This window comes from Penaeus japonicus, unplaced genomic scaffold (assembly GCF_977035675.1).
Source record: "Penaeus japonicus unplaced genomic scaffold, GWHDUDI00000001_assembly GWHDUDI00000018, whole genome shotgun sequence".
Classification (NCBI taxonomy): domain Eukaryota; kingdom Metazoa; phylum Arthropoda; class Malacostraca; order Decapoda; family Penaeidae; genus Penaeus; species Penaeus japonicus.
In genome coordinates this window covers 10,517,669-10,543,188 of record NW_028234420.1, presented here as the reverse complement: position 1 = coordinate 10,543,188, position 25,520 = coordinate 10,517,669, and the positions used below count along the sequence as shown (strand labels likewise).

The 25,520-nt window shown below is 35.0% G+C and overlaps 5 non-coding genes across 5 annotated transcripts; all 5 read right to left on the bottom strand.

Moving 5' to 3' along the window:
- Positions 1-3,516: 3,516 nt before the first annotated feature.
- Positions 3,517-3,598, bottom strand: TRNAL-AAG (transfer RNA leucine (anticodon AAG)). The gene has a single exon. It is a non-coding gene; the product is annotated as a tRNA-Leu (tRNA).
- A 1,470-nt stretch (positions 3,599-5,068) lies between these two features.
- Positions 5,069-5,150, bottom strand: TRNAL-AAG (transfer RNA leucine (anticodon AAG)). Its single transcript has one exon. It is a non-coding gene; the product is annotated as a tRNA-Leu (tRNA).
- Positions 5,151-11,719: 6,569 nt separating this feature from the next.
- On the bottom strand, positions 11,720-11,801 carry TRNAL-AAG (transfer RNA leucine (anticodon AAG)). The gene has a single exon. It is a non-coding gene; the product is annotated as a tRNA-Leu (tRNA).
- Positions 11,802-19,438: 7,637 nt separating this feature from the next.
- Positions 19,439-19,520, bottom strand: TRNAL-AAG (transfer RNA leucine (anticodon AAG)). Its single transcript has one exon. It is a non-coding gene; the product is annotated as a tRNA-Leu (tRNA).
- A 4,825-nt stretch (positions 19,521-24,345) lies between these two features.
- TRNAL-AAG (transfer RNA leucine (anticodon AAG)) lies at positions 24,346-24,427 on the bottom strand. The gene has a single exon. It is a non-coding gene; the product is annotated as a tRNA-Leu (tRNA).
- Between the last annotated feature and the right edge of the window lie 1,093 nt (positions 24,428-25,520).

The following is a 25,520-nucleotide window of genomic DNA, read 5'->3' as shown; positions in this document are numbered from 1 at the left end:
TAGCATAGTTTAATAATTCCTGTATATCCCAAATTTTTTTCCCAATGATTCCTTTTACCGTGGTTGTCTTTTTCATGTTTTCTTTTAAATTTTTGGCCTCAAAAAACCCAAAATTCGGGGTTGCAATACATTTGAACAAATTTGCCTTTAAATAACGAAAAAGTTCAGTGGGGGTCACTCGCATTTTTACAGGTTTATGAGCGTAGCCATTTAGTGACAAATTAAACTAATCATGGTATATAATAACCATTTTTGTTAAGTTAATTCTTCTCTTTTCCTTGAAAAAATATTCATCCCTTTTACGAGAAACTTATCAAACATGCCAAACGTGTCGGATGATGAAAAAAAAAAATCCTTATTTCTTTGTTTATTTTTGCAATTCGTAAGTGGATATAAAAAAAATTTTTCCTCTTTTTTCCGCCTCAAAGACTAGGCTTCTTTTTTGCCGGGAAAGGGGGGTCTTTTGGGCCCGCAGCTAACAGAGCGTCTTGGGTTTTTCCCTACTTCCGCACGGCATTCCCCCTTTAAAAAAAGTGGGGGATGGTGCTGTTGGACGGGGAGAACTTCTTAAAGGAAAAAGGGGTTTTTTGGAATGGTGAAAATTGGCAAAGGGATTAAAGGGCTCCGGATGATAGTTTGTTGTCAATTTTCCCTGTGTTCAGAAAACCACCAGGGAACTTTAAGGGAAAAATCATGATGAGTCCTTTTTTAAAAGTGACGGAAGGGGTGGGATATCGGGCCTATTAATGGTTTGAAAACGTGGTTTGTAGGGCAATTTTTGGGGCCGCGATTGGGTGTTAATTGGTTACCCCTTGGAGGGACACAGAGGAACAATTAAAATTTTCTCTTTAGGAAGTGCCGGTAGCATCACTTTAGATGAAAGGTTTCCAGTTAAAGCTAGAAAAAAATGCATTGGCTCGTTATTATTTTTGCACTCTATGAAAACTTACTAAGCGATGGCGAAGGTATTACCAAGTATTTGATATTATTTTGTATTTTTCAGGCCATTTAAGTGATGAATCATTTATATAATGATAATATTTTGTTATCATCACCAAAATAAAATACTTTTTCTTTCTTGAATTATGAAGTCAAACTGATTTTTTTCGGGTTTTAAAATAAAATTTAGTGATGATTAAAAACTTTTTATTTTGATAATATTGTCCGTAGCAAGTAAAGGGGAATGAGAAAAACTATAAATCACTGTTAATATTTGTTACAAAAGTAGTTCATTTGTATTGTTTAATTCAATTTTTTTGGTGTTGAAATCCTACATCCATATTACTATAGTTTTTTCCCGAATATCCCAAACCTTATTCATAATTTGTTTTCTTTTGGTCAATGAAGGTAATCCATTTTTACACGTGATCTAGCAACTATTTTTATTTTTTTATTAATTTTATTTTAAATTAAAGGTGATGATTACTATTTGGTAAAATGGCTAATCATGGTTAATAATATAACGTGGGTAAAGTAAAAGTTCCCTCTTGCTTGAAAAATTTATCCAATGACGAAAGCTTAAATTTTAAATTTTCAAATTTATTGATATTAAACAAAAATATTATCTCTACGTTTATTTTCAATTGGGAAATGATATAAAGATTACTCCCCTCTTTCCCCCTTTAAAAAACCAGCCTTCTCTTCGGCAAAGGAGTCGTAACCTCAGCTAATAACGTATGCTAAAGATAAAAAGAAATTTCAATTAAGTTGGGAAACGCCCAATTTGGTAAATTTATTTTGTTTAAATTCCCCAATTTAAAAGTTTAGCTTATTTCTTAAAATTTGTTTAGGGGGAAGGTTTAAAAAGTTTAATGTTTACGGAGATTTTAAACAATTACTTAATCTCTCCAGTTTATTATTGCAATTTAATGTATAAAAAAGATTATTCCCCCTTTCCGCCTCAAAGACCAGCCCTTTTTTTCGCAAGGGAGTCTGTGACCTGCAGCTAACAAAAGTCTTGTTTTCCTACTTCCAGAAAAGGCCCCATTAAAACAGTGGGGATGATGCTGGTGACCGGAGAACTTCTTAAGTAAATGCGGATTCTGGAATGGGGAAGTTGGCAAAGGGGTAGGTCTCCGGATGATATCTGTCTCCATTCCATGTGTCAGAAACACACACCGGGAACCCAGAGTGAACATCATGTAGTCCTTTGAAATGTGAACGAGATGGGATATCTGACCTATTATATGTCCGATCATGTTTTGGGAATTGCCTGTAATTTGGAATATTTTCCGGCTTTAGGAGTTCCTGTAATTGGGAATATTTTCCGGTTTTAGGAATTGTCTGTACTTGGCAATATTTTCCGGCTTTAGGAATTGCCTGTAATTAGCAATATTTTCCGGATTTAAGGATTGCCTATAACAATGCCTCGTTATTATTTTTGCACTCTATGAAACAATTACTAAGCGATGGCGATGGTATTACCATAGTATATGATATTGATTTTGTATTTGTCAGCTTGCTACATTTTACAGCGCATGTAATCTCATTTTATGATGAATCGGAGTAATATATCATGATTAAATATCTTATTCCCATCATCACCAAAATAAAATACTTTTGCTTCTTTCGTTGCAATTATGAAGTCACACATCTGATTTTTTTCTGTGTAACAATAGAATTAGTACAGTCACGATACCGGATAATCTGATTTTGATTGCATTACCTTTGATTTTTTTTTTTTTTACCAGAAAATCCTCAAACCTTTATTGCACTTGTGTTTTTCTTTATGATCACGAAGGCATACATTTCATTTTGATTACGTTGCATTAGATTCATTGCCATCATTGGCCGTGATGATATTGGGATATTTTTTTAGGTAGTCTGTATATTCTTATAATGGAGACTGTGGAGACTTTACGGTTGTGTTTCTTTCCTTAGGGCTTCGACGCCACATAACCTAATCGTGATTGCAATAAAATTTAACTGTAGTCTTTAATCAAGGTACATTAAAAGTTATCTTAGGGCATACTCCCAAAATATTTTTAAAAGCTAGGACTATGATATTGAATAAAATGGAAATGAAGATACATTATAGCACTTTAATAGTTTAACTATATTCTGTTTATAGAAAAAATAATCGCAACAATTAGCCAGATATGTTTGTCTGTGACAAGAGGACCAAAAATATTTTGTTACTTGAATAGGATTATAAATATTCCTTTTAATTTCATTTAGATTTTTTAACATTCATTTATGCCATTTTGCGTTTCACTTTATAAAACAAATATTCATTAAGTTAGTATAATAAAGTTTTTTATGAGTAGAGGCTTATTGAAATGTGATCAGTTTTACAGGAAGATGAGACAAAACTTGTTTACATCAGCGTTTGCCATTGTATTGTTTTATATAAACGTATACGAAATGATTAAGTCCCCGCCAAAAAAGTTTCTCTTCGCGATAGGAGTCTCAGACCTGCGACCGTCAAACCGGCTATATGCCACAAGAACTTCCTCATATCGTGACATCGAGGCTTCCATAAGTGGTCTAGAGCCACAGATGGAGTGCCAAAAGCTTTGGCAGCGGTGGGATTCGAACCCACGCCTCCGAAGAGACTGGTGCCTTAAACCAGCGCCTTAGACCGCTCGGCCACGCTACCTTGTGAAAAGATGGTTTTATATATTTAATGAACCTTTCAGTACTGAATAACCTTTCAGGATGTATGCATTGCAGAATTAGGCTTGAAATTTGAGAACTGACGTCAAAGGATTTTTGAATACTTTTAGTGCCAATATTCGTCCAATGACAGTAGTAACTGACTCATTTTTGCCCTGATTCCGACAGCTAAAAGATCATTGGAAATAGTTTTTGCCAGTAGGATACTATAGATAACAAATCCTGTTTATACAAAATTTAATGCATGGATTCTAACTAACCTGAAATGTCCTTTTATGCCGTGGTTGTCATTTACATGTTTTCTCTTAACCTGCGTCCTCAAACAACCTAATCGTGGTTGCAATGCATTTGAACTATATTGTCATTAAATAAGCGAAGAAGATCAGATGAGGTCACTCTGCAATTTTACACGATGATGAGCGTAGCCATTTAGTTAAATGACTAATCATTGTATATGATATACCGAGTTTGTGTAAGTCAATACTTCTCTCTTGCTTAAAATATATTCATCCTATGACGAGAAGCTTATCAAACATGCCAAACGTGACCGGATGATGAAACAAAAACTCCTTATTTCTACGTTTATTATTGCAATTCGTAAGTGTATATATTATTATATATATGTATATTGATAAATATGTATATATATGTATATATATATGTATATGTATATATATGTATATGTATATGTATATATATGTATATGTATATGTATATATATGTATATTTATATATATGTATATGTATATATATGTACATATGTGTATATATATATGTATATATATATGTATATGTATATTTATATATATTTGTATATATATATGTATATGTATGTATTTATATATATATTTATATATATATATATATATGTATATGTATATTTATATAAATGTATTGAAAAGATTACTCCTCTCTTTCCGCCTCAAAGACCAGCCTTCTCTTCGCATAGGGAGTCTGTGACCTGCAGCCAACAAATCGTCTTCTTAGAGAATATGCAGTCATGTTTTTATTGCGACCTTGGTGCCTAATTTTGATTGCATTACATTTGATTTTTTTTTTTTAAGCAAGTGAAGAAAGGGTAGATGGGGAATTGTATTTGAATATCATATGGTGTATTTTATACGATATTTATATATATATATTTTTTTCTTTTATATAATTAGTAATTGCTGGAATTATATTTTTATGTGTAGAGGCTTATTGAAATGTGATCAGGTTTACAGGAAGATGAGACAAAACTTGTTTATATCAGCGTTTGTCATTGTATTGTTTTAGATAAACGTATACGAAAAGATTAATCCTCAAAGCCCCCCCCCAAAAAAAGTTTCTCTTCGCGATAGGAGTCTCAGAGCTGTGACCGTCAAACCGGCTATATGCCGCGAGAACTTCCCCATATCGTGACATCGAGGCTTCCATAAGTGGTCTAGAGCCACTGATGGAGTGCCAAAAGCTTTGGCAGCGGTGGGATTCGAACCCACGCCTCCGAAGAGACTGGTGCCTTAAACCAGCGCCTTAGACCGCTCGGCCACGCTACCTTGTGAGAAGATGGTTTTATATATTTAATGAACCTTTCAGTAGTGAATAACCTTTCAGGATGTATGCATTGCAGAATTAGGCTTGAAATTTGAGAACTGACGTCAAAGGATTTTTCAATACTTTTAGTGCCAATATTCGTCCAATGAATGCGGAACAGTAGTAACTGACTCATTTTTGCCCTGATTCCGACAGCTAAAAAATCATTGGAAATAGTTTTTGCCAGTAGGATAGCATAGATAATAATTCCTGTATATACCAAATTTAATGCATAGATTCCTTTTATGCCGTGGTTGTCATTTACATGTTTTCTCTTAACTTTAGACCTCAAACAACCTAATCGTGATTGCAATACATTTGAACTATGTTGCCATTAAATAAGCGAAAGAAGATCAGATGAGGTCACTCTGCATTTTACAGGATAATGAGCGTAGCCATTTAGTGACTAATGACTAATCATGGTATATAATATACCAAGTTTGTGTAAGTTAATACATCTCTCTTGCTTAAAATATATTCATCCTATGACGAGAAGCTTATCAAACAAGTCAAACTTTACCGGATGATGAAACAAAAACTTCTTATTTCTACGTTTATTATTTCAATTCGTAAGTGTATATAAAAAGATTATTCCTCTCTTTCCGCCTCAAAGACCAGCCTTCTCTTCGCGAAGGGAGTCTGTGACCTGCAGCTAACAGAGCGTCTTGTTTTCCGTACTTCCAGCACAGGCATCCCATTTAAAACAGTGGGGGATGATGCTGTTGGACGCGGAGAACTTCTTAAAGTAAATGCGGATTCGTGGAATGGTGAAGTTGGCAAAGGGATAAGGTCTCCTGATGATAATTTATATGCCAATTCCATGTGTTCGGAAACACACACCAGGGAACCTGAAGTGCACATCATGATGAGTCCTGTGACAGTGTGACGTGATGGGATATCAGACCTATTATATGGTCCGAATCACGTGGTTTGTAGGGCAAATGAGGTCACGCGAATGAGAGTGTTATATTGGTTACCCATTGTAGGGACACAGAGGAACAAGTAATATTTTCTGGCTTTAGGAAGTGCCGGTAGCATCACTTTAGATGAAAGGGATCCAGTTAAAGCATTTAGAAAAAAATGCATTGGCTCGTTATTATTTTTGCACTCTATGAAATACTTACTAAGCGATGGCGAAGGTATTACCATAGTATTTGATATTGATTTTGTATTTGTCAGATTGCTACATTTTACAGTGCATGTAAGCTCATTTTATGATGAATCGGAGTAATATATCATGATTAAAAATCATCATCAAAATAAAATACTTTTGGGTCTTTCGTTGCAATTATGAAGTCACCCAACTGATTTTTGTTCTGTGTAACAATAGAATTAGTGCAGTCACGATACCAGAAAACCTGATTTCGATTGCATCACATTTGAATAATATTGTCCGTATGCAAGTGAAGGGACATGAGAAACTATACATCACTGTTAAATATTTTGTTACCAAAATAGGTTCATATGTACTTGTTTTAATGTCAATTTGTTTGTGGTGTTGAAATTCCTTAATGCCATATTACTATATTTTTTCACCAGAAAATCCCCAAACCATTATTACACTTTAATGTTTTTCTTTTTGGCCATGAAGGCATACATACATTTGATTACGTTGCATTTGATTCATTGCCGTCATTGTCCGTGATGATACAGGGATATTTTCTGGGTAGTCTGTACATTTTCCCGCTTCTTGCGACATCGATGCCAGACAATCCAATCGTGATTACAATACAATTGTACTGTATTGTCATTCATCAAGAGGAAAATCAGATGAGGTCACTCGGCATTTTTACACGATGATCATAGCACCTTATTAGTTGTATTGTTATTTCATTACATTCTATTTATAATAATTGATGGTGATGATTAGCTATTTGGTAAAATGGCTAACCATGTTAAATAATATAACGTGGAAGTAGAAGCTAATGCTTCCCTCTTGCTCGAAAGATATTATCCAATGACGAGAAGCTTACATAATATCGTCAAATGTTATGGGATTATTAAACAAAAATATTGATTACCTTTATTATTGCAATTGGCAAATGCATATAAAAAGATTACTCTCTTTCCGCTTCAGAGACCAGCCTTCTCTTCGCAAAAGGAGTCGGTAACCTCAGCTAATAATACGCTATAATCTAAGATATATCGATGATTCCAGCACCTTTATAGTATTAGTATTATATCAGTACATTTCATTTATGGTAATTAGTGTTATTCATGTTTAATGGTATACCGAAATGTAAGAAGTTGATGCTTGACTTTTCCTTGCACATATTTGTTTAGGGCGAGAGGCTTATCAAAAATGTTGTCAACTGTTACCGAATGATGAAACAGAAATTACTTATCTCTACGTTTATTATTGCAATTTGTGAGTGTACATAAAAAGATTACTCCTCCCTTTCCGCCTCAAAGACCAGCCTTCTCTTCGCGAAGGGAGTCTGTGACCTGCAGCTAACAAATCGCCTTGTTTTCCGTACTTCCAGTACAGGAACCCCAACTGAAACAAAGGGGGATGATGCTGGTGGAGAACTTCTTAACGTAAATGTAGATTCTTGGAATGGTGAAGTTGGCAAAGGGACGAGGTCTGGGGATGATAGTCTGTCTCTTAGTTCCATGTGAACAGAAACACACAAGAGGGAACTAGAAGTGAACGTCATGATGAGACCTTTGATAATGTGACGAGATGGGAGATCTGACCTATAATATAGTCCGATTCATGTAATTTGTAGGGCAGTTGAGGTCACGCGACTGAGAATGTAAGATTGGTCACCCTCTGTAGGGACATAAGACAATTCGAGATATTTTTCGGCATTAGGAATTGCCCGTAATTTGGAAGATTTTCCGGCTTTCGGAATTGCCAGTAATTGGGAATATTTTCCGGCTTTAGGAATTGCCTGTAATTTGGAATACTTTCCGGCTTTCGGAATTGCCTGTAATTGGCAATATTTTGTGGCTTTAAGGATTGCCTGTACTTGGCAATATTTTCCAGCTTTAGGAATTGACAGTAATTGGCAATATTTTCCGGCTTCAGGAATTGACAGTAATTGGCAATATTTTCCGGCTTCAGGAATTGACAGTAATTGGCAATATTTTCCGGCTTCAGGAATTGACAGTAATTGGCAATATTTTCCGGCTTCAGGAATTGACAGTAATTGGCAATATTTTCCGGCTTCAGGAATTGACAGTAATTGGCAATATTTTCCGGCTTTAAGGATTGCCTGTAATACTGCCTCATGATTATTTATACACTCTTTGTAACAAATATTAAGCGCAGGCAAAGTTATTCCTGTAGTATTTGATTTTTATTTTTTATTTGTTTGATTAAGATATTTTACAGTGCATGTAAATACTTTTAATATGTATTATAAAGAAGTAGAGTAATACCTTTTCTGCTGGACAACGAAATCAGTGCAACCGCGATACCAGACAACATAATTTTGATTGTATTGTATTTGAATTATACTGAAAGGACACGGGGAATCAAAGCTAATAACAAGATTGATTTTTTATAACTGATATTCGATTATGAGTACTTTCATTTCAATTTGTTTTATATTTTACAGGTACATAAAGGATTTGGGAATATTTTTTGTACAATTTGTAAGAGCATGACGTGTTTTGCCGCATGTAAACCCGTTTATAAATGTTATGAAGAATTTATATAAAATATATAAAGATTAGCCATCTAGATACCTTGATAGATTATATAGATTTTGGGAAATGTTTTGTTAATAGTTTTGTCCATATTACTATAGTCTTGGATGACTATAATATCGACCATCAGTACCAAATTAAATTGCACGTGTTTCTCTCCTTGTGATTATATGATTTATCATGATATTCACATATGTTTCTCCAAATATGAATGTGAGATTGGTTATCCATTGTAAGGACACAGAGGAACAAGTAATATTTTAGATTTAGATTAAGGGATTCAGTTAAAGCTTTCAGAAAAATAAACAATGCATTAGCTCGTTATTATACTTTGCACTCTATACAACAAATACTAAGAGATGGCAAAGGTGATGAATCAGAGTAATATATCAAGGTTAAATATTTTGTTACTAACTAGTATTTTGTTGCGATCATGAAGTCACGCATCTTATTATTTTTTTTTTACTGCATAACAATAAAATAATTTAAACTACGATATCAAAAAACCTAATTCTGATTGCATTGCATTGAATTATATTGCAATTAAGCTACTGAAAGGACATGAGAAATCAGAACTATACATCAAAATTAAATATTTTGTTCCTAAAATAGGTTCATGTTTGTTTATTTAAACTTCATCTTGTTTGATGTTTAAATTCATTAATGCCATATTACTATACTCCTCTGTCCACAAAATCCTCGAAGCTTTATTGCACTTGTGTTTTCTTTACAGTCAAGTAGGCATACGGTATAATTTTGATTACGTTTGATTTGTTCATTCCCATCACCGTCCATGATGATATAGGAATATTTTCTGGGTAGTCTGTATATTTTGTAATGGACACTGTGGAGACTTTGAGGTATTGTTTCTTTCCTTGCGTCTCGATGCCAGATAACCTAATCGTGATTGCAGTATAATGGAACTATAGTTATTAATCAAGATAACGAAGGTTAGATGAGGACAACTTGCATGTTTACGCGATTCACTCCTAAAATATATATTTTTAAAGATATGACCATGATATTGAATAAGAACGTTATAATTCAACAAAAATTACTGATTTCTACGTTTATTATTGGAAATCGCAAATGCATATAGAAAGATTAGTCCTCTCTTTCCGCCTCAAAGACCAGCTTTTTCTTCGCGAAAGGAGTCGGTAACCTCAGCTAATAACACACTATAATATAAGATATATCGATGATTCCAGCACCTGAATAGTATTAGTATTATATCAGTATATTTTATTTATGATAAATAGTGTTATTCATGTTTAATGATATACCGACATATAAGAAATTGATGCTTGACTTTTCCCTGAAACATATTTGTCTAGGGCGAGAGGCTTTTCAGAAATGTTGTCAATTGTTACCGGATGATGAAACAGAAATTACTTATCTCTAGGTTTATTATTGCAATTCGTAAGTGTATATAAAAAGATTACTCCTCCCTTTCCGCCTCAAAGACCAGCCTTCTCTTCGCGAAGGGAGTCTGTGACCTGCAGCTAACAAATCGTCTTTTCTTCCGTACCTCCAGTACAGGTCCCCCGCTTAAAACACTGGGCGGTATTGCTGGTGCACGCGGAGAAATTAAAGGAAATGCCGATTCGTGGAATGGCGAAGTTGGCAAATGGACAAAGTCTGGGGATGTTAATCGATCTCTTAGTTCCATGTGTACAGAAACACGCGCCACGAAACCGGAAGTGAACATCATGATGAGTCCTTCGATAATGTGACGAGACGAGAGATCTGACCAATAATATAGTCTAAATCACGTAATTTGTAGGACACATAAGGTCACGCGACTGAGGAACGCGGATTACCTTTTGGAATTATCTAGACTTTAGATTACGAATTTCAAGAAGACTTTAGAGAGAAAAAAATTAAAACTATTGCAAAATAAAATTATATGTGTTAGAAAACGATATTTTGCAGTGCATGTAATTGGATTTATCATGGCTTATGAAGGATCAGAGTCATATATCAATATGAAATACTTTGTTACTTGAATAGAATTATGAGTATTCCTTTTATTTTCATTTGATAAAAAAAAAATGATGTCATATTACGTTGACTTTATGGGACAAATACTCAGTAAATTATGATAGTACTATTATCTTACATGTTTTTGGTAACTTTGGTAAGTTGGTTCTTTATTCCATGTAATGCATTGATAAGTGTTATAAAGAATGGGTAATATGTTATTTAATATTCTGCTTCCAGAATATGACCCTGGGTAACCACAAAATCCTCGACTATTCCAACTGATCCTCAGCACCAAAGGAAATTGTGCTCATGTCTCTTGCCTTGCGACCATGAAGTCCCGCGGCCTAATTTTGACGGCGTAACGTTCAAGTCATCAAGATGAGGATAGTCTAGTGTAGAGAATTTGCAGTCATGTCTTTATTGCGACCTTGGTGCCTTGCATTACATTTGAATTATATTTTTTTAAGCAAGTGAAGAAAGGGTAGATGGGGAATTGTATTGGAATATATGGTGTATTTTATACATTTATATATATTTTTATAATTAGTAATTTCTTTGGTAAAATTTAATATTAAATAATTTATCGAAATTTTAGATTGTTACCATTGCCTTGCTGGAATTATATTTTTATGAGTAGAGGCTTATTGAAATGTGATCAGTTTTACAGGAAGATGAGACAAAACTTGTTTACATCAGCGTTTGTCATTGTATTGTTTTATATAAACGTATACGAAATGATTAATCCTCTAAGTCCCCCCAAAAAAAGTTTCTCTTCGCGATAGGAGTCTCAGACCTGCGACCGTCAAACCGGCTATATGCCACAAGAACTTCCCCATATCGTGACACCTCGGCATCTATAGGTGGTCTAGAGCCATAGATGGAGTGCCAAAAGCTTTGGCAGCGGTGGGATTCGAACCCACGCCTCCGAAGAGACTGGTGCCTTAAACCAGCGCCTTAGACCGCTCGGCCACGCTACCTTGTGAGAAACGGGTTTATATATTTAATGAACCTTTCAGTAGTGAATAACCTTTCAGGATGTATGCATTGCAGAATTAGGCTTGAAATTTGAGAACTGACGTCAAAGGATTTTTCAATACTTTTAGTGCCAATATTCGTCCAATGAATGCGGAACAGTAGTAACGGACTCATTTTTGCCCTGATTCCGACAGCTAAAAAATCATTGGAAATAGTTTTTGCCAGTAGGATAGCATAGATAATAAATCCTATATATACAAAATTTAATGCATGGATTCTAACTAACCTGAAATGTCCTATAATGGCGCGGTTGTCATTTACATGTTTTCTCTTAACCTGCGTCCTCAAACAACCTAATCGTGGTTGCAATACATTTGAACTATGTTGCCATTAAATAAGCGAAAGAAGATCAGATGAGGTCACTCTGCATTTTTACAGGATAATGAGCGTAGCCATTTAGTGACTAATGACTAATCATGGTATATAATATACCGAGTTTGTATAAGTTAATACTTCTCTCTTCCTTGAAATATATTCATCCTATGACGAGAAGCTTATCAAACATGCCAAACGTGACCGGATGATGAAACAAAAAGTCCTTATTTCTACGTTTATTATTGCAATTCGTAAGTGTATATAAAAAGATTATTCCTCTCTTTCCGCCTCAAAGACTAGTCTTCTTTTCGCGAAGGGAGTCTGTGACCTGCAGCTAACAGAGCGTCTTGTTTTCCGTACTTCCAGCACAGGCATCCCATTTAAAACAGTGGGGGATGGTGCTGTTGGACGCGGAGAACTTCTTAAAGTAAATGCGGATTCATGGAATGGTGAAGTTGGCAAAGGGATAAGGTCTCCGGATGATAGTCTGTCTGTCATTTCCATGTGTTCAGAAACACACACCAGGGAACCTGAAGTGAACATCATGATGAGTCCTTTGATAATGTGACGAGATGGGATATCTGACCTATTATATGGTCCGAATCACGTGGTTTGTAGGGCAAATGAGGTCACGCGACTGAGAGTGTTAGATTGGTTACCCATTGTAGGGACACAGAGGAACAAGTAATATTTTCTGGCTTTAGGAAGTGCTGGTAACATCAGTTTAGATGAAAGGGATACAGCTAATTCTTTTTATAAAAAACAACAACAATGCATTGGCTCGTTATTATTTTTGCACTCTATGAAACAATTACTAAGCGATGGCGAAGGTATTACCATAGTATTTGATATTGATTTTGTATTTGTCAGGTTGTTACATTTTACAGCGCATGTAAAGTCATTTATGATGAATCGGAGTAATATATCATGATTAAATATTTTATTCCTATCATCACCAAAATAAAATATTGTGCTTCTATCGTTGGAATTATGAAGTCACACAACGGATGATGAAACAAATTACTTATCTCAACGTTTATTATTGCAATTCGTAATAGTACATAAAAAGATTACTCCTCCCTTTCCGCCTCAAAGACCAGCCTTCTCTTCGCAAAGGGAGTCTGTGACCTGCAGCTAACAAACCGTCTTGTTTTCCGTACTTCCAGTACAGGAACCCCAACTGAAACAATGGGGGATGATGCTGATGGACATGGAGAACTTCTTAACGTAAATGTGGATTCTTGGAATGGTGAAGTTGGCAAAGGGATGAGGTCTGGGGATGATAGTCTGTCTCTTAGTTCCATGCGTACAGAAACACACACCGGGGAACTAGAAGTGAACATCATGATGAGTCCTTTGATAATGTGACGAGATGGGAGATCTGACCTATAATATAGTCCGATTCATGTAATTTGTAGGGCAGTTGAGGTCACGCGACTGAGAATGTGAGATTGATCAACCTCTGTAGGGACATAAAAAGAATTCACGATATTTTTCGGCTTTAGGAATTGCCTGTAATTGTGAATATATTCCGGCTTTAGGAATTGCCAGTAATTGGAAATATTTTCCGGCTTTAGGAATTTCCTGTAATTGGCAATGTTTTCCGGCTTTAGGAATTGCCTGTAATTGGCAATATTTTCCGGCTTTAGGAAGTCCCTGTAATTAGCAAAATATTCCGGATTTAAGAATTGCCTGCAACAATGCCTCGTGATTATTTTTGCATTCCATGTAACAAATATTAATCGGTGGCGAAGTCATTCATATCATATTTGATATTAAATTCATATTTATCTGATTACGATATTTTACAGCGTATGTATTATGAAGAAAAAAAGTAATATTTTTACTGCTGAACAACGGAACCAGTGCAACCGTAATGCCATACAACCAAATTCTGATTGTATTACACGAATTATAGTGAAAGGACTTGAGGAATCAGAGCTATTTATAACAACACAATTTATAACTGGCACTACCAACGCTCCGCTGATATATTCGTTCCTCACCCGCTTTCTTCGTGTCAGGCCTAAGGACCACCCCAGCATTAGCATTTCAGCTACTTCCAACTATTCTTTCCTGAGTCTTATGGAGTACTGTGGCCTCCAGGTCATAAAGGATTGCAGGTCTTACAATTGTTTTGTGGATTCTGCCTTTCACTTTGGCATTTACTCTTCTATCACACAACAGTCCTGTAAGTTTTCTCCAGCTGTTCTATCCTACCTGTATTCTCTTCGCCACTTCTGCATCTGATCCACAATCATCTTGCAATGTTGACCCCACGTATCTAAACTCCTTCACTGGTTGCACCCTTTCACCTCCTAGGCTTATACTTCCATTTCTCTGCATCCCATTACCAGCATTAAGATATTCTATCTTAGCTCTGCTAACTCTCATACCATACCTCTCTAACGCTTTACTCCACTGCCCTACGTTTATTATTGCAATTCGTAAGTATGTAAAAAGATTACTCTCTTTCCACCTGAAAGAACAGACTTCTCTTCGCGAAGGGAGTCTGTGACCTATGGAGAATTTACAGTTGTGTTCCTTTGTTTTCGACCTCTGTGCCAGATAACCTAATCGTAATTGCAATACAACATTGTCCTATAGTTTGTAATAAAACGCATATTTAAGGCATACTTCCAAAAAAAAAAAAAAAAAAAAAAGATAGGACTGTCATTCTATTTATGATAATTAGTGGCAATAATTAGCCATTTGGTAAAACAACATTTGATGATCAATCAAATTTGCAGGAAGAAAGTCAATGTTTCACTCTTACTTGAAATATATAAGTCTATGACAAGTATAAAAAAATGTCATATGTTACCGTGTGATGAAACAGCAATTGCTTATCTCTGCGTTTATTATTTGAATGCTTAACTATATATAAAGATATTACTCCTCTCTTTCCGCCTCATAAAAGACCAACCTCGCGAAGGGAGTCTGTGAACTGCAGCTAACAGAGCGTCTTGTTTTCCGTACTTCCGGCACAGGCATCCCATTTAAAACAGTGGGGGATCATGCTGTTGGACGCTGAGAACTTCTTAAAGTAAGTGCGGATTCTTGGAATGGTGAAGTTGGGAAGGGGAACTAGAAGTGAACATCATGATGAGTCCTTTGATAATGTGACGAGATGGGAGATCTAACCTATAATATAGTGCCATTCATCTCACGCGACTAAGAATGTGAGATTGGTCATCCATTGTAGGGACACAGGGGAATAATCAATATTTTCCGGGTTTATGAATTTCCTGGAGCATTACTTTCGATTTGCAGATTCAGTTTAAGCTTTTTGAGAGAGAGAGAGAAAAAAAAAAAAAAAAAAACAATGCATTGGCTCCTTATCATTGCACCACTCTTTGGAACACATACTAAGCGAAGGCGAAGGTATTACTATTGTGTTTGATATTGATGTACGTAGATGTTATGCTGAATCAGAGTAATATATCAAGATTGAATATTTTGTAACTATCATCAAAATAAAATGAATCGGTTTCTCACGTCGCACAACTTATCTCTTTACTGCGTAATAATTGAATCAATTAAATAATTGAATCATTGATGCAATAATTGAATCAATTAAATAATTGAATCATTGATGCAATAATTGAATCATTGATGTAATACTTGAATCATTGATGTAATAATTGAATCATTGATGTAATAATTGAATCATTGATGTAATAATTGAATCATTGATGTAATAATTGAATCATTGATGTAATAATTGAATCATTGATGTAATAATTGAATCATTGATGTAATACTTGAATCATTGATGTAATACTTGAATCATTGATGTAATAATTGAATCATTGATGTAATAATTGAATCATTGATGTAATAATTGAATCATTGATGTAATAATTGAATCATTGATGTAATAATTGAATCATTGATGTAATAATTGAATCATTGATGTAATAATTGAATCATTGATGTAATAATTGAATCATTGATGTAATAATTGAATCATTGATGTAATAATTGAATCGTTGATGTAATAATTGAATCGTTGATGTAATAATTGAATCGTTGATGTAATAATTGAATCATTGATGTAATAATTGAATCATTGATGTAATAATTGAATCATTGATGTAATAATTGAATCATTGATGTAATAATTGAATCATTGATGTAATAATTGAATCATTGATGTAATAATTGAATTAGTGATGTCACTTGTGTTTCTCTCATTACGATCATGAAGTCATGCACGCTAATTCCGATTACGTTGCATTTGATTCGATGTTATCATTAACCGTGATGATATAAGCATAATTTCCGGTTGTCTCTATTTTTCACGATGGACTCGCTTGTGTTTCTTTACTTGTGATTTGTAGGGCAGATAAGGTCACGTGACTGAGATTGTTAAAATTGTCATCCTCTGTAGGAAGAACCAACAATAATTTCCGGCTTTAGGGATTGCCTGTAACATTACCTCAATATCATTTTTACACTATGCAATAAATATTAGACATTGGCGAGATCATTTTATATAATATATAATATTTGATTTATTTTTGTCAGATTACGGTATTTTACAGTGCATATAAATGTATTTATATGTATTATGAACAATGGAATCAGCGTTTTACGTTTAATTATTATGCCATATTACTTTAATGTAACAATATGCAAGATCTGAGCTATAATATAGTCTGATTCATGTAATTTGTAGGCCAGATGAGGTCACGCGACTGAGAATGTGAGATTGGGACAAAGAACATTTGGGGATATTGTCGGATATTTAGGAATTGCCTGTAATTGGCAATATTATCCGGATTTAGGGATTGCTTACACTTGGCAATATTTTCTGGCTTTAGGAATTGCCTGTAATTGGCAATATTATCCGGTTTTAGGGATTGCTTACACTTGGCAATATTTTCTGGCTTTAGGAATTGCCTGTTACATTGCCTCATTATCATTTTTGTACTCTGTGCAACAAATACTAAACGATGGCGTCATTCCTGTAATATTTGATATTTAATTTACATTTGTCTGATAACAATATTCTACAGTTCATGAAAATACATTTGTATGTATTATGAAGGATTAACGGAATCAGTGCAACCGCGATGCCAAACAACCTAATTTTCATTGCATTAAATTTGAATTATACTCTCTTTAATCAAAGGTTATGAGTAATCAGAATTATAAATCAAGATTGTGTGACTAATACAGGATTGAGCATTTTCTTATCATTTTCTTTTATGGTGAATTATTTAAATGTCATATTACTATAGTCTTTAGTGATCACATGATCCTCGAACCTTCAGTGTACTTGTGTTTCTTCTTTCTTTACAATCATGAAGTCATGCAATCCAATCCTGATTATTTCCCGGGTAGCCTGTTTTTATCACGATGCACATAGAATACACGATACGCTCGTGTTCCTTTCCATTCGACCTCACTACCAGACAATGTAATCGTGTTTGCAATACAACTGAACTATATTATCATCAACGCATTAGGCTAAAATATACCGACGATGATCATTGTACCTTGTTAGTTTCAGTATTATTTAATTACATTCAATTTATAGTGATTAGTGGTAATGATTAGCCATTTGGTAAAATGCTTAATCATAATAAATAATACTCCGAAATTAAATTTCGAAGTTAATGCTTCCCTCATGCTTGAAATATATTTGCCCTTTAACAGACATGTCAAATGTTACCGGATAATGAAACAAAAAGTGCTTATCTCAACGTTTATTATTGCACTTCGTAATTATATATAAAAAGATTACTCCTCTCTTTCCGCCTCAAAGACCAGTCTTCTCTTCGCGAAGGGAGTCTGTGACCTGCAGCCAACAAAGCGTCTTGCTTTCCGTACCTCCAGTACAGGTACCCCGCTTAAAACACTGGGCGGTGTTACTGGTGCACGTGGAGAACTTAAAGGAAATGCCGATTCGCGGAATGGCGAAGTTGGCAAAGGGACAAGGTCTGGGGATGTTAATCGATCTCTTAGTTCCATGTGGACAGAAACACGCGCCACGAAACCGGAAGTGAACATCATGATGAGTCCTTCGATAATGTGACGAGACGAGAGATCTGACCAATAATAGAGTCTAAATCACGTAATTTGTAGGACACATAAGGTCACGCGACTGAGGAACGCGGATGACCTAGCAATATTTTCCGGCTTTTAGAATTGTCTGGACTTTAGATTACGAATTTCAAGAAGACTTTAGAGAGAAAAAACTAAAACTATTGCATTATAAAATTATATGTGTTAGAAAACGATATTTTGCAGTGCATGTAATTGGATTTATCATGGCTTATGAAGGATCAGAGTCATATATCAATATGAAATGCTTTGTTACTTAAATAGAATTATGAGTATTCCTTTTATTTTCATTTGATAAAAAAAAAAAAAATGATGTCATATTACGTTTCACTTTATGGGACAAATACTCAGTAAATTATGTAATATCTTACATGTTTTTGGTAACTTTTGTTCTTTATTCCATGTAATGCATTGATAAGTGTTATAAAGAATGGGTAATATGTTATGATTTAATATTCTGCTTCCAGAATATGATTCTGATTATTCAATTTTATTTACATCACTCCCTGATGCCATAGTAGTATTGACCCTGGGTAACCACAAATTCCTCGACTATTCCAACTGATCCTCAGGACCAAAGGAAATTGTGCTCATGTCTCTTGCCTTGCGACCATGAAGTCCCGCGGCCTAATTTTGACGGCGTAACATTCAAGTCATCAAGATGAGGATAGTCTAGTGTAGAGAATTTGCAGTCATGTTTTTATTGCGACCTTGGTGCCTAATTTTGATTGCATTACATTTGAATTATATATTTTTTTAAGCAAGTGAAGAAAGGGTAGATGGGTAAGTGTATTGGAATATTATATGGTGTATTTTATACATTTATATATATATGTTTTATAATTAGTAATTTCTTTGGTAAAACTTGATATTAAATGATTTATCGAAATTTTAGATTGTTACCATTGCCTTGCTGGAATTATATTTTTATGAGTAGAGGATTATTCAAATGTGATCATTTTTACAAGAAGATAAGACAAAACTTGTTTATATCAGCGTTTATCATTGTATTGTTTTATATAAACGTATACGAAAAGATTACTCCTCTAAGTCTCAAAAAAGCTTTCTATTCGCGATGGGAGTCTCAGACCTGCGACCATCAAATCGGCTATATGCCACGAGAACTTCCCCATATCGTGACACCTCGGCTTCTATAAGTGGTTTAGAGCCACAGAGGGAGTGCCAAAAGCTTTGGCAGCGGTGGGATTCGAACCCACGCCTCCGAAGAGACTGGTGCCTTAAACCAGCGCCTTAGACCGCTCGGCCACGCTACCTTATAACGTAGCGGTTTTATATATTTAATGAAGCTTTCAGTAATGATCAACCTTTCAGGATGTATGCATTGCAGAAATCGGCTTGAAATTTGAGAACTGGCGCCTAATGATTTCTTGCATGCGAAACAGTAGTAACTGATTCATTTTTGCCCTAATTCCGACAGCTAAAAAGTCATTGGAAATTTTTTTTTGGCAGGAGGAGAGCTTATATAATAAATCCTATATATGCAAAATTTAATGCATGAATTCTTTAACTTCAGAATGGATCACAATAATGTAATTCATTACCATAGCACCAAAATAGTTAAAGCACTGAATGTTAGAAGCACTGAATTTAATTGTTATTAGGATAAATGAAAATTAATGTAAGTCTTTTAAAGTTTCTTGTACTCTGACAAGTAACCTGAAATGTCCTTTTATGCTGTGGTTGTCATTTACATGTTTTCTCTTAACTTTAGACCTCAAACAACCTAATCGTGCTAGCAATACATTTGAACTATGTTGTCATTAAATAAGCAAATTTTTACACGATGATGAGCGTAGCCATTTAGTTAAATGGCTAATCATGGTAAATAATATACCGAGATTATGTGAGTTAATACTTCTTTTGCTTGAAATATATTCATCCTATGACGAGAAGCATGCCAAACGTGACCGGATGGTGAAACAAAAACTCCTTATTTCTACGGTTATTATTGCAATTCGTGAGTGTACATAAAAAGATTACTCCTCTCTTTCCGTCTCGAAGACTAGTCTTCTTTTCGCGAAGGGAGTCTGTGACCTGCAGCTAACAGAGCGTCTTGTTTTCCGTACTTCCAGCACAGGCAATCCATTTAAAACAGTGGGGGATGATGCTGTTGGACGCGGAGAACTTCTTAAAGTAAATGCGGATTCGTGGAATGGTGAAGTTGGCAAAGGGATAAGGTCTCCGGATGATAGTCTGTCTGTCAGTTCCATGTGTACAGAAACACACACCAGGGAACCTGAAGTGAACATCATGATGAGTCCTTTGACAATGTGACGAGATGGGATATCTGACCTATTATATGGTCCGAATCACGTGGTTTGTAGGGCAAATGAGGTCATGCGACTAAGAATGTTAGATTGGTTACCCATTCTACGGACACGGAGGAACAAGTAGTGTTTTCCGGCTTTAGGAATTGCCTGCAGCATCATTTTAAATTACGGGATTGCGCTAAAACTTTTTGGAAAAAAAACAATGCATTGGCTCGTTATTATTTTTATACTCTATGAAACAAATACGAAGCATAGTATTTTATATTGATTTTGTATATGTCAGATTACTACATTTTACAGTGCATGTAAGCACATGTTATGATGAATTGGAGTTATATATCATGATCAAATATTATATTCCCATCATCGCCGAAATAATATACATTTGTTTCTTTCGTTGGAACTATGAAGTCATACCAGAAAATCTGATTTTGATTGTATTACCTTTGAGTAATATTGTCCGTTCGCTAGTGAAGGAACATGAGAAACCGAACTATACATCACTGTTGAATATTTTGTTACTAAAATAGGTTCTTATGTACTTGTTTTGATTTCAATTTGTTTGCGGTGTTGAAATTCCTTAATGCCATACTACTTTATTTTTCAGTTACCAGAATATCCTCAAACCTTTATTGCATATGTTTTATTCTTTATGATCATGATTTTGATTACGTTGCATTTGATTCATTGCCATCATTAGCCGTGATGATATAGGGATATTTTCTGGGTAATCTGTACATTTTCCCGCTTGTGTTTCTCTTCTTGCGACCTTGATGACAGACAACCTAATCGCGATTGCAATACAATTAAACTGTATTGTCATTAATCATGAGAAAAATCAGATGAGGTGACTCGGCAATTTTACACGATGATCATAGCAACTTATTAGTTTTAGTATTATTTCATTACATTCTATTTATAATGATTATTTCTACGTTTATTATTACAATTCACAAGTGTATATAAAAAGATTACTCCTTTCTTTCCGTCTCAAAGACTAGTCTTCTTTTCGCGAAGGGAGTCTGTGACCTGCAGCTAACAGAGCGTCTTGTTTTCCGTACTTCCAGCACAGGCAATCCATTTAAAACAGTGGGGGATGATGCTGTTGGACGCGGAGAACTTCTTAAAGTAAATGCGGATCCGTGGAATGGTGAAGTTGGCAAAGGGATAAGGTCTCCGGATGATAATTTGTCTGTCAGTTCCATGTTTACAGAAACACACACAAGGGAACCTGAAGTGAACATCATGATGAGTCCTTTGACAGTGTGACGAGATGGGATATCTGACCTATTATATGGTCTGAATCATGTTGTTTGTAGAGCAAATGAGGTCATGCGGCTGAGAATGTTAGATTGGTTACCCATTCTAAGGACACGGAGCAACAAGTAGTATTTTCCGGCTTTAGGAATTAACTTAGATATTACCATAGTATGTGATAGTTTTTTCTGCGTAACAATAGAATTAGTGCAGCCACCATGTCAGAAAACCTGATTTTGCTTGCATCACATTTGAATAATATTGTCCGTACGCAAGTGAAGGGACATGAGAAACAGAACTATACATCACTGTTGAATATTTTGTTACTAATATAGGTTCATGTGTATTTGTTTTAATTTCAATTTGTTTGCGGTGTTGAAATTCCTTAATGCCATATTACTATATTTTTCAGTTACCAGAATATCCTCAAACCTTTATTGCATGTGTTTTTTTCTTTATGATTATGATAATGATTACTTTCTTATTTGATTCATTGCCATCATTAGCCTCGATGCCAGACAACCTTGTCGCGATTGCAATACAATTGAACTGTATTGTCATTAATCAAGCGAAAGAAAATCAGATGAGGTGATGTGTATTATGAAATACATTTATGTTTCAGCGCAATCGCGATGCCACAAAACCTAATTTTTATTGTATTACATTTGAATTACACTAAAAAGACAGTAAAAATCAGAGCTATATATCAAGATTAAATATTTTCCGATATATGATTGTTTTACGTTGAACTATATCACTTATGTTTCTGTACAATCATGAAGTCATGCAATCTGATTTTGATTATGTTGCATCTAATTGAGTGTTGTCAGTAACCACGACGGCATGGAGATATATTTCGGGTAATCTGTATATTTTCACGTTGCACACTGGAGAATTTGCGCTCGTGTTTCTTCCCTTGCGACCTCGATGTTACACAACGCACTTGTGATTGCAATATGATTGCAATCACGAGTGTCATCAATTAAAAAGTAAGATAAGGTCAGTCTTCATGTTTTACATGAAATTTTGAATACGCTTTAGGAACGCATTAGACTAAAACAGATCGATGGTGATCATAGCACCTTATTAGTGTTAGTTTTATTCTGTTACATTCTAATCGCGATTGCAATTGAACTGTATTGTCATTAATCATGAAAATATCAGATTTCATTATTCCATTACGTTCTATTTATAATAATTAGTGATGTATAGCTATTTGGTAAAATGGCTAAGCATGATAAGTAATATACTGAAGTTGCGGAAGTTAATGCTGCAATATTGCTCGAAAGATATTTATCCAATGACGAGCTTATATAATATTGCCAAATGTTATGGGATGATTAAACAAAATTTCATTATCTCTACGTTTATTATTTAAATTCGCAAATGTATATAAAATGATTACTCCTCCCTTTCCGCCTCAAAGACCAGCCTTCTCTTCGCGAAGGGAGTCTGCGACCTACAGCTAACAAAGCGTCTTGTTTTCCGTACTTCCAGCACAGGCATCCTATTTAAAGCAAAGGGGGATGATGCTGGTGGACGTGGAGGACTTCTTATAGGAAATGTGGATTCTTGGAATGGTGAAGTTGGCAAAGGGGCGAGGTCTGGGGTTGATAGTCTGTCTCTTAGTTCCATGTGAACAGAAACACATACCAGGGAACTAGAAGTGAACATCATGATGAGTCCTTTGATAATGTGACGAGATGTGAGATCTGACCTATAATATAGTCCGATTCATGTAATTTGTAGGGTAGATGAGGTCACGCGACTGAGAATGTGAGATTGGTTATCCTCTGTAGGGACTTTAGGGATTGCTGTAACACTGCCTCAAGGTTATTTTTGCACTCTGTGTAACAAATATTAAGCGATGGCAAAGTCATTCCTATAGTATTTGATATATTTTTTATTTGTCTGATTACGATATTTCACTTTGTATGTTAATACATATATATGTATTATGAAGAAATAGATTTCGGAGAGGTTAGTTACCAGGTCATGAAAACTTTGATATATGATTGAGGCTGTAGTGTGTACTCTTGTTGAATTTAATACTCACATATTCAGACGAAATGATGAAGCATAACGTTGAAATAAAATCTTATCTGCACGAATACATGACAAGTAGAATCGTATGATTATAAGGCATTAATTTTGTATTTAGAGGTAATTCATGATTTATGTATCTGGATTATATTTTGATTGACTTTGTGCAACGTAATACGATTTCACATATAGTTTAGTGCAAGCATGCTTTTATATCATTTTGTGCAGGGTATATACTCCTTGTGAATATATCTAAATGCAATAAATAGGAATCATTTAAGCAAATAATATCAAAATTATATTGTTGTTATCAGAGTAGTAAAATTTCCTTGATTTCTTCTGTAAACATCATAGCTTAATATTGACATTGGTTATTAGTGCTCGTGAATGGAGTTTTTCTTTCGGTGTGACTATACCCATGGTAATGGGAAATAGGTCGTGGTATAAGCTAGACTATTTTTTAATTAGTTAGTTCCTTAATTGTTGGGAGATCATTCCTAAAAGCTCTTGGCAGCGGTGGGATTCGAACCCACGCCTCCGAAGAGACTGGTGCCTTAAACCAGCGCCTTAGACCGCTCGGCCACGCTACCTTATGATAACTTGCTTTTATATAATTAATGAACCTTTCAGTAATGCTTAACCTTCCAAGATGTATGCATTGCAGAATTAGGCTTGAAATTTGAGAACTGGCGTCAAAGGACTTCTTGAATACTTTTAGTGCCAACATTCATTTAATGAATGCGAAACAGTAGCACCTGACTGCTTTTTGCCCTAATTCCGACAGCTAAAAGATCCTAGGAAACAATTTTTACCGGTAGAAAGACAACATAGATAAAATTCTATATCTTTGTAATTGAATGTATGGATTCTTTAACTTCAAAATGAATCACATTAATATTAAGATGTAATTCATCACCACAACACCCAAATAGTTAAATCGCGTTCTTCGATAATATTAGAAGCACTGGATTTAATTATCATTATTTTTTCTTAACTAAGGGACAGACCGTCCTGAGTCTCTGGATACGGAATTACATATGGATTGCCAACTTGTTTATTTCTCCAGCTAAATATTAGAACAAATACAAAGTTTTTCAAAGATTACTGTACTATGACAACTAACCTGAAATGTCCTCTAATGCCGCGGTTGTCATTTACATGTTTACCCTTAACTTGCGACCTCAAACAACCTATTCGTGATTGCAATAAAATTGAACTATAGTAATTAAATAAACGAAAGATCACATAAAGTCGCTCGGCATTACTTACACGATGATCGTAGCCATTTAGTTAAATGGCTAATCATGGTAAATAATATACCGAGATTGTGGAAGTTAATACTTCTGTCTTGCTTGAAATATATTCATCCTGTGACGAGCTTATCAACATTATCGAGTGATGGATGAAACAAAAATTGCTTATTTCTACGTTTATTATTACAATTCACAAGTGTATAAAAAAGATTACTCCTCTCTTTCCGTCTCAAAGACTAGTCTTCTTTTCGCGAAGGGAGTCTGTGACCTGCAGCTAACAGAGCGTCTTGTTTTCCGTACTTCCAGCACAGGCATCCCATTTAAAACAGTGGGGGATGATGCTGTTGGACGCGGAGAACTTCTTAAAGTAAATGCGGATCCGTGGAATGGTGAAGTTGGCAAAGGGATAAGGTCTCCAGATGATGATCTG